We start from the raw sequence: 9,587 nt of genomic DNA, 5'->3' as shown, positions 1-9,587 counted from the left end.
GTGTACGGACGGGGACTTTTATTTGGAAACATATATTCTCAAGCATATCAATTTAGCATTTATATTATAGTGCAAAACAGTAACAAATACAACTTAGAAACCCGACTATGCAGTTCCATAGTCCGGAGGTTTCAAATAAATAAACATGCAAAGCTTGCTGTCATGCTTTTCCCCCGTAAAATAACAAAAACAGTACAAGTGGGGCCGTGAACTCACAGGTTTAGCGAATGACAAATGTTTCCTTAAGAGATCTGCTTAACACTTGCTTGAACTCCCTGATAGAGCAATCAATACTTAAGAAGAAGAACTTCTAAACTACCATGACTTGGGCTGGGTAAAGCTGTTCGATGCAATATCGCCAGATACTAATACCAATACAGCTGATACATCAAATATTTGGTTTAAAGGGAAATTTCCAACATCTACATAATGGCATTTAAACATATGATGGCAGCCGCCAACTGTTGGAATCAAGAGATTTTGAGTGGGTTTAACACCCTTCCCAAGAACAATTTACAACCTTGAGTCACCCGCCTTCCCAAGTCGGTTGTATGCCCAAGAATGGCAGCAAAATGAGGCGGTTTTGACTCAACAATGTCAAAAATAGAGGCTGTTATCACCAAATTCCTTATCTCTAAAATAATTCAGAACAGAAAATAGAACAAATGAGGAATTTGGGTTAGCAAGCTACAAGATGAGAGAAAAAGATTTAGAGGCGCATGCAGACCCAAATCACCCGACTGTGATATCGGCCTTATATGCGAGAACTCTCTTCTTCTCTTTGGGATTAAAAGATTCCTTGGGTCACAGATTACCATCYGATGAAGAYGCAYGYAAGTCTTCGATGGATAATCTCACCATCTTTAGTTCCCGAAACTTGAGTTGAGTAGGAAGAGAAATTAGGAATTTAAGCACTAAAAAGAGAAATAGATGGCTTCTAGGACTTACCTTTTTGAAGACGAGGCAGATATGAGCGACCCAAACATGGCAAAATTCCTAAACTTGCAGGGAGAAGAGTTCAGCTTGAAGGTGATGAACTTTAGAGAGGGAGAATCGAGAAAAAAGGCTGGAGCTTTTTGAATAACGGTGAGTTTTCAAAAGAGAAAGGGGTATTTATATGGGGCTTCTAGAGGAGTAGTGGGCTGGCTTCTAAAGGCCCAAGCCCAAGGGGCTTTTACTTCTCTAAGTTGAGCCCCAAAAATATTAAATAACCAAAACGTCCACGTCTGGAAAAAGACCAACTGCCATGCCAAATCGATCGTGGGAAACAAGCGCCTCAGTAAAAAGGAAACAGAGCTTCTGCGAAGAGACACCAGAGCCTCTGTGAAGAGACAATAGAGCTTCTGTGAAGAGACGACAGAGCTTCTGTGAAGAGACGCCAGAGCCTCTGTGAAGAGACGCCAGAGCCTCTGTGAAAAGACAACAGAGCCTCTGTAGCTATCATCARAGCCTCTGTAGCYGTCACCAGAGCCTCTGTTGCTATCACCAGAGCCTCTGGTTGTTCAATCCTCTGGTTGATCAGGCGACCTCTTCAGAATCATACTCTGGATAAGGTTAATCCTAAAAGACTTAGTTTTTCAAATGAAGGTTCCGAAATATGGTTCTAACCTGAAAATCCAAAAGTGCATAGTTGTTACATGTATTGACCGAATTGTTTTAAATCGGTCAAAGGTTGGGCGATGTATTTTCCGGATTGTTTTAAATCGGTTAAGTTGTGAGCGGGGTATTGTCCGGACTTGTTATCCGGACAAAGATGTTGATTTTGATTCTAAGTGTTAATCGGTCAAGCTTTATGCGGTGTGTTGTCGGAATTGTTGACCGGAGATGAAGTCCGGCTAAATCAAGTAACCGGATTTGAAGTGATGCCTTGTGTTTTTGATAAGAAATGTTATTTTATCATAAAAAGGAAGTTTTAAAATAAATGATTTTGTATTGATAATAATTTCAATGACTGTGGTCTATTTGGAATTGTTTTGTGAAATATTTTGATGAGGGAATAAGGGTGGCATATCAAGGAGAGGTGTACCATGGGATAAGGGTGGCATATCAAGGAGAGGTGTACTATGGGATAAGGGTGGCATATCAAGGAGAGGTGTACATTTGGATATAAGGGTGGCATTTGTATGTGTGATTGTATGATATAACTCTTTCTATTATATCYTTTAAGATTACCGTGTTCTGAAATCTTTATTTCTTTGTGATTTAAACATTTAGGATCAAGGTTCTTATTGGAAATCATAGTCTGGATGTTATTGAGGAGAAAACATCAGGTTTGGCCTGAAACTTTATATTTAAACCTTGTTTGATTTCAAAAGGTTAAAAGTGGCATTATGTGAAACCTGATTGGTTATGAGGTATGAGATTTATATAGCTAAAAGCTTTGCTTGAAATGTGAAAAAGATCTGGTATTATGTGTTTATTTATACATATATTTGTTATATATATATGAAATGTTGTTTTCCATAAAGATTTTGGTGATTTTCACCCTACAATAACATAAATAGGGCATCTCACTAGACCTTTCGGTCTAACCCTCGTTTTGTGATTTTAACTATATGTTGCAGGAGGTATGGACGGTAAGGGAAAGGGGAAAATGTGATATTTCCCTATATGCATTTCTACTTGAAGATTTGTTTTGATGTACAGTTTTGATCAATTAGTACAAGTAATGTATTTGAATTTTTAGACCTTGTATTTGGTCATAATAGATTCTTGTACTAAGGGACCTGAATGGAATGATATCATGTATTTCTTTTGTATGAAATATGTGTTACATGCAATGTATGGTTTGGGGTGTTACACAGGTCCTCCGAGATATGTATTTAAGATTGACATTAAAAAAGCTTATGATATGGTGGATTGACGTTTCCTTATTATTATGTTACAGGGTATGGGTTTCTATCCAGTTATGGTCAAGTGGATAAGGGAGATGGTGTCTACTACTTCCTATTCACTTGCGATTAATGGTAATTCTTATGGGCTTTTTCCTGGCAAAAGGGGACTGAGGTAAAGAGATTCTTTATCTCCTTATCTATTCATGATCATGATGGAAGGGTTCACCATGCTCCTTAAGCATTGTATCCGGGAAGCTGCTGAGTTTGGGTACCACAGGGGTTGTTAAGAGCTGGATTTAACGCACTTTTGTTTTGCCGATGACCTGTTTGTGTTCAACAAAGGTGATGTTCAATCAGTAGAGGTTCTGAAGAAGGCACTTTTTCTCTTCCAACAACGTTCGTGGTTAGCACCAAGTCTTGAGAAAAGTGAGATTTTCTTTGGAAATGTTCCCCCTAACATTCAGGAGGCCATTCTTGAGTGTCTTCCTTTCAAACTTGGTTCATTTCCCTTCAGGTACTTGGGAGTCCCATTATCTCATACCCGCTTGAAGATAGGTGACTATGGCCTTTTGTTTGCTAATATTAAGGGTCGCATTCTTAATTGAAAGTCTAAATTTCTTTCTTTTGGAGGACGCAGACAACTTATTATATCGGTCCTTCAATCCTTGCAGCTTCATTGGATGTCTATGTTCTTATTTCCTTCTGGGCTTATCCTTGATCTTGAATCTATCTTTAGGAAATTCCTTGGGGCTCCAAGGGAGGATCCTAGAGGTAGGTGTAGGTTATCATGGGATGTGGTCTGTCGACCTCTTGAGAGTGGTGGTCTTGGTATTCGGCGTTTGGAAACCTGGAATAAGGCGTTACTTGCTAAACATATTTGGGATATTGTGCTGCATCGTGATTCGTTGTGGGTTCGTTGGGTGTATTGTTCGGAAAAACTCCAATTGGTCGTGGGTCTTCCGTAAACTGGTGGACTTACGACCTCATTTGAGACGATTTCTAATCTCCCAGGTTGGTGACGGCCGGGATTCTAATGCTTGGGAGGATACTTGGCTCGCCTGTGTTTATCTTTCGGCTTTCATCTCCTGTCGTTTCATCCATTCTTGTGGGTTCTCTCTACTGTCACTACGGTCTGGGAGCTAGATATAAGTTTGGACGGGGTGTGCCCGGCTGATTGGTGTAATGGGTATGATGAGCTTAATACTTCTCCTTTGCCTTCTTTGAATGACTCTATTTGTGATAGAGTCCTTTGGGGGGGGGGGKGATAGCAACTCTGGTTTGGATTTCACAGTGAGTAATGTTTGGTCCTCGTTGGAGGGGAGCCAGCCAGTTGTACCTTGGTATAAATCAGTCTGGTTCCCAAGCCATATTCCTAAGCATGCTTTTTGTTTATGGCTTACATGTCAGTGACGTCTGCCTACACAAGACCGAATGATTTGGAAGGATGAACCTCTAGACCTGGAATGCTCGCTTTGTGGTAATTGTATGGATAGCCATCCCCATCTATTTTTCCAGTGTACCTTTTCTCGAGAGGTTTGGGACAGCATCTCACATATTGTGGACTTGATGAATATGCCACCTTCGTGGGATCATATCTTGGATGTTATTTCGGATTCTAGCCGTCGGCCGAAACATTTAAAAGAGAAGCTTGCGTTGGCAGCTTCTCTTTATTATATCTGGCAGGAGCGAAATAGAAGACTTTTAACTAAGAATTGCCACACAGCCGTTCAACTTATCAAAGAAATTGATAATACTATTTCCATTCTTGTGGCTTGGTTGGAGGGAAGGGTTGTGCAGAATGATGGTGTGCATGGAGGATATGGTATTGGTTTTGCGGGCTTTTTTGTATTTTAAGCTCCTTTCGTTTATCTTTTGTTGCTTGGTTGAGTTTGTTGGGCTTTGTACCTTTTGGCTTGTTGTGGCTTGGTATGGTGTGATGGCCAAGTCTTTTGTGTTCCTGGGTTGTTGGTTTTGGTCATACGCTTAAACTTTGTATTTCTTTATCTGGTTTTATAAATTTGCCTGGTTTCCTTAAAAAAAGGTCTGATCAAACTAAATATGACCCAATTAGTGTCATTTTGAGCCAGTTGGAATCCTTATGGATAAATGGGCCTTATTAACCCACTAGGGTCTAATCATATTAATTGTGATCCACTTAGTGTTATTTTGACCCAAATGACTCGATTATAATAAGTAGGCCCACTAGACCCTCTAAGAGTAAATGGACCTATTTAGGACACTTAAGACCCATTAACGTGTATTTAGACTAATTATGAACCATTTAATGTCATTTTCACCCAATTAGACTTCTTACGGAGAAATAGGCCCGTTAAAACCATTAGGGTCTACTGAGACTAATTATGACCATTATGTGTCATTTTGATACAATTGGACTTCTTAAGTAGAAATAGCCCCCATTATATCCACAATAACCAAATGGACCCACTAAGGACCATTAAGACCCATCCTTCCTCAATTAATCCCATTAACGTCCGATTATACTCATTATGAAGGGGGGGTTGACCGGTTGGACTTTTTCTCTCAAGAATTGTGGGCTAGGGTTGTTTCTTCGGATCTGCTACTGCTGCTGTTCGATCTTCATTTTTGATTGCTGATTCGTTGTTTAGTTTGATCTTCAAGGATTGTTTCTGTTTTTGGTCGCTTACGTTGGCTTTCTTCTTCCCTTTACGTGTTGCCGGCGGCGGGGTTTGTTTAGGGTTTTGCCGTCGGGCCTCCTGCTGATGGTGATCTTCGTTTTTGTTGATTGCTGCTTCGTTGGCGTGCTGCTGTGTTCGATTCTGCGTCGGATTTGGTGGCTACGTTTGGCATCTTTTCTCCTTCAGGGATTTGAACGGCGGCGGCTCTTCTTCAATCCAGGTTTGCCTTCGTTTTAAAGATTGCTTTCGCCGTTTAGCTGTTGGTTCTCCGTTGGTGTTTGGCGTCTCGGTATTGATCCTGGGTGCTAGGGTAGGGCTGCCGGTGGTTGTTTTTGAAGGGCTAGGGTTTGCATGTTTTTCGGTTTTAGGGTTTGCATGCAAGCGTGTGTTTGAGAGGCTGTTTTTCGTCGTCTTGCTTGGTTACTTGCTGCTGGTTTTCTCCTTTCTCGAGTGTGGATTGCTGCTGGTAAGTTCGGGACTTGGCTTGCCGATTGCTTCTCTAGGGTCCGTTTTCTTGACGGCTAGGGTTTGCATGAGCTTTGTTTTCTCGTTTTGGATTTCTTGTAGGCTGTTTTTGTTTCTATTCGGCTTGAGCTCTTCGTGGCTGTTTAGTTCATTGGTGTTGGGTGTTTGGTGGTGATTTTGGTATCAATATCAAGTTTATCTTTCTCGCATCAAGTGTTTCTGTGGTCTTCGTCTCTTTTTGTTACGCTTATTGATAGAGTATTCAGCATCTTTTCTGAAGGTCTTCGTCTACTTTATTGAGACTGCTTGATAAAAGGATTCAGCACCACGGCTTCTTGATTAAGGGTCTGGTAAACTTGGTGTTTGGTAAGGATGCCTGACTTCGCGGAAGTTATTTTGGAGAATGTTGCCTCTCGGGATTTTGCGGATGTTATTTTGGACGAAATGGATGCACCTATTAAGACTTCGGTTGGCATTAAGCCCGGTTCATCTTCTAGAGTTTCGGTTTGGGATCGCCTCTCCCCAATGCTTAGGAATGATCACAGTGTGGTGCCTCCTATATCCTTTGCGGAGATAGTGGGCGGTTCTTCCTCCTCCGATCTTACGTATTATCCTGTTGAGAAGAGTTTAAAACCGAGGATCAGTTTCCCCTTGGAGGTTACCAAAGGTATGGCTAAATCTTTCCAATCGGTCCTTTATGGATATTTTCTTGGCCCTCGTCTCCCTTTCCCCATTGTTTTACGTGCGGTTCAGAATGCTTGGGGAAAATTTGGTCTAATTGATGCTATGGTGAATGATATGGGGTATTTCTTTTTTCGCTTTAATGATGAGGGCGGATGTAACCAAGTTCTTGAAACGTCTCCCCTAATGATTAGAGGGTGGCCGCTGTTTGTCTCTTTCTGGGATCCTTCAAAGGGGCTACAGAAGCCTGTGCACACTTCTTGCCCGTTGTGGGTGAAATTTTTTAATATCCCTCTTGTTGCTTTCAATAAAGAGGGTATTAGCCGCATTGCTAGTGCCATAGGCGTCCCTTTGCGTTTAGATGCTTGCACTGCCTCCACTTGTGATAGAGCATGGGGTCGTACAAACTTTGCAAAAGTGTTAGTGGATGTGTGGGCCGTGGGAGAAATGCAGAGGAATATAGAAGTGGTGATTCCACGGCTCTCAAGTACTGGAGAGGACATCATAAATGTTGTTCTGGAATATGATTGGATTCCCTCCCAATGTTCTATCTGTAAAGTGTTTGGTCATCGAACGGGGTCATGTCTGAAAGGAGATATTACAAAGAAAAGGGTTTCTGAGACAGTCGTGGATAAAAGGGGGTTTACTGACGTCAGGCGGAAACAATGAAGAAAAAAGGATACAACAGGCCGTCCAGAGTTTCAAACGTCAAAATCTGGCGCGGACACAGGTACACATGATTCTTTAACCGGGGTTGGGATTCTAAAAAGGATTCCGGAGAATTCAAAACCCTCGGGGGACGATACATCTGTCCAACATGTTTCAAATCTTGGGGTTTCTTCTACGTTGGAGGGAAAGGATAGTGGAAAAGTGGACGGACAATTCTGTACGGTAAATGCTGGACGTACACCAAGAGGAAGGGAGGATACCTCCCATGTTCAATCTTTATCGAAAGGCAACCCGGAATTAGTGCAAAAGGTGGTCCAGGCTTTTAAACCAAGGAGGGGTAAAGTTATCAATTTGCAAACGAGTAATCGGTTTTCTTCTCTTTCTGACGAGTCTAGTGATGAGGATGAAATGGAGATCATTGATACGGAGGAGCAAATAATGGACAAACGTGGAGAGGATATTCCACCCATTTTATCTCAATTATAAAGTTGGCAGCTTGGAATATTAGGGGCTTAAATGCCCTTATTAAATGAAAGGAGGTACGTGATTTTATAACTCTCAAACATCTTTCTTTATGTTGTCTCATTGAGTCCAAAGTTGYTTTCAATCACTTGGGGGATGTGTGTAGTAGTGTCTTTGGTAATTGGAATTGGATATCTAATGGTTCGGTTAGTGATCAAGGCACTCGCCTAATTATTGCTTGGGACCCGTCGGTTTTATCTGTCCTTATGATTGAGCAGCATCAGCAATATGTCCATTGTGAAGCTCGTATTTTTGGTCAATCTGACCCCATTTTCTTCACGTTTGTTTATGGCTGTAATACGGGTACTGAACGGCGTGAGCTTTGGCGGGCTTTTGGGGAATTTCATGCCTTCAGTCAAGGGAAAGCATGGATTGCTATGGGTGACTTTAATTCGATGCTTTTTCCTCATGATGGGCTGGGGGGTTCTTCCAGGAGGAATTCTGACGTGGAAGAGTTTCATATTTGTCTAGAGGAGGCTGAATTATTTGACATTGCGTATCAAGGGTGTCAATTTACTTGGATCCAGAAACCTTCGGGGGGAGAGGGTGTTATGAGAAAACTTGATCGTATTTTAGGCAATTCGAATTTTCTTTCTCGGTTTGGGGATGCTTCGGCTTTTTTTGAACCTAGGGGGATTTCTGATCATTCTCCGGGCGTTCTCTCTTTCCGTGTTGGACGTCGTATTCGTCAGCGTGGCTTTAAGTTTGACAACTTTTTGACCTCTCATACGGACTTCCTTGCTTCGGTAGAGGAGGTATGGTCGAAGCATCAGAATGGTTCTTACATGAAGAGGGTTTTACGGAAACTGAAAGATCTTAAGGTGGTTTGTCGGTGGCTCCGAAATTCGTATGGTTGTTTGGATAAGAGGGTTGTTCAGCTCAAGAATGAACTTGATGTTGCCCAATTGGCTTGTGATCTTGACCCATTTATTGATTTGCTAAAGGAGGATATCGCTCACCCTTTATTAGCTTATCAAGAAGCTAGGAGTAATCAGATGGATTTGGCTAGACAAAAAGCGAAGATATCTTGGTTAAATGAAGGGGATGGTAATTCTAAATTCTTCTTTCATGCTATGAAAGAAAAGCGCAATCGGAACCATATAGCCATGAACAGGGACTCGGCTGGTGTCCTTTATGAGGACCAGGCAGTATGTACGGCTTTCATTTCTCATTTTAAAGGGATTCTTGGTACCTCTTCCAGTTTGGTTGCTTCTTCTATGGGGGATTGTGTGTTTCGTCATGCTTTATCAATATCGGAATCTCTTCATTTAATTCGTCCCATTTCTGATTTGGAGATAAAGGATGCTTTATTTGCTATTGGGAATGATAAAGCCCCTGGCCCTGATGGTTATTCCTCTAAATTTTTTAAGTCAGCTTGGAATGTGGTTGGGCGGGATGTGCTGATTGGGATACATAATTTCTTCTATTCTGGAACTATGGAGTATGAGCTGAATCATACCCTTTTACGTCTTGTGCCGAAGGTCCCTAATGCCTCTTGTGTTACTGAGTTTCGGCCTATTGCTTGTTGCAATGTATTATTGAAGTGTATTAGTAAGATTATTGCTGATAGGATGAAAGGTTCGCTGGATGTTCTTGTTAGTAAAGCTCAATCTGCATTCATCCCTGGTCGCCAAATCACCGATAATATCTTAATGGCTCATGAACTGGTTGCTGGGTATCAGAAATCGGAAGGGGAACCTAGATGTGCTTTCAAGATTGATATTCGCAAGGCATATGACACAGTTGAATGGAATTTTCT

The sequence above is a fragment of the Cynara cardunculus genome, unplaced genomic scaffold (assembly GCF_001531365.2).
Source record: "Cynara cardunculus var. scolymus isolate 2C unplaced genomic scaffold, CcrdV1 Un_Scaffold_5992, whole genome shotgun sequence".
In the NCBI taxonomy this organism is placed as follows: Eukaryota; Viridiplantae; Streptophyta; class Magnoliopsida; order Asterales; family Asteraceae; genus Cynara; species Cynara cardunculus.
This window is presented reverse-complemented; position numbering follows the sequence as displayed.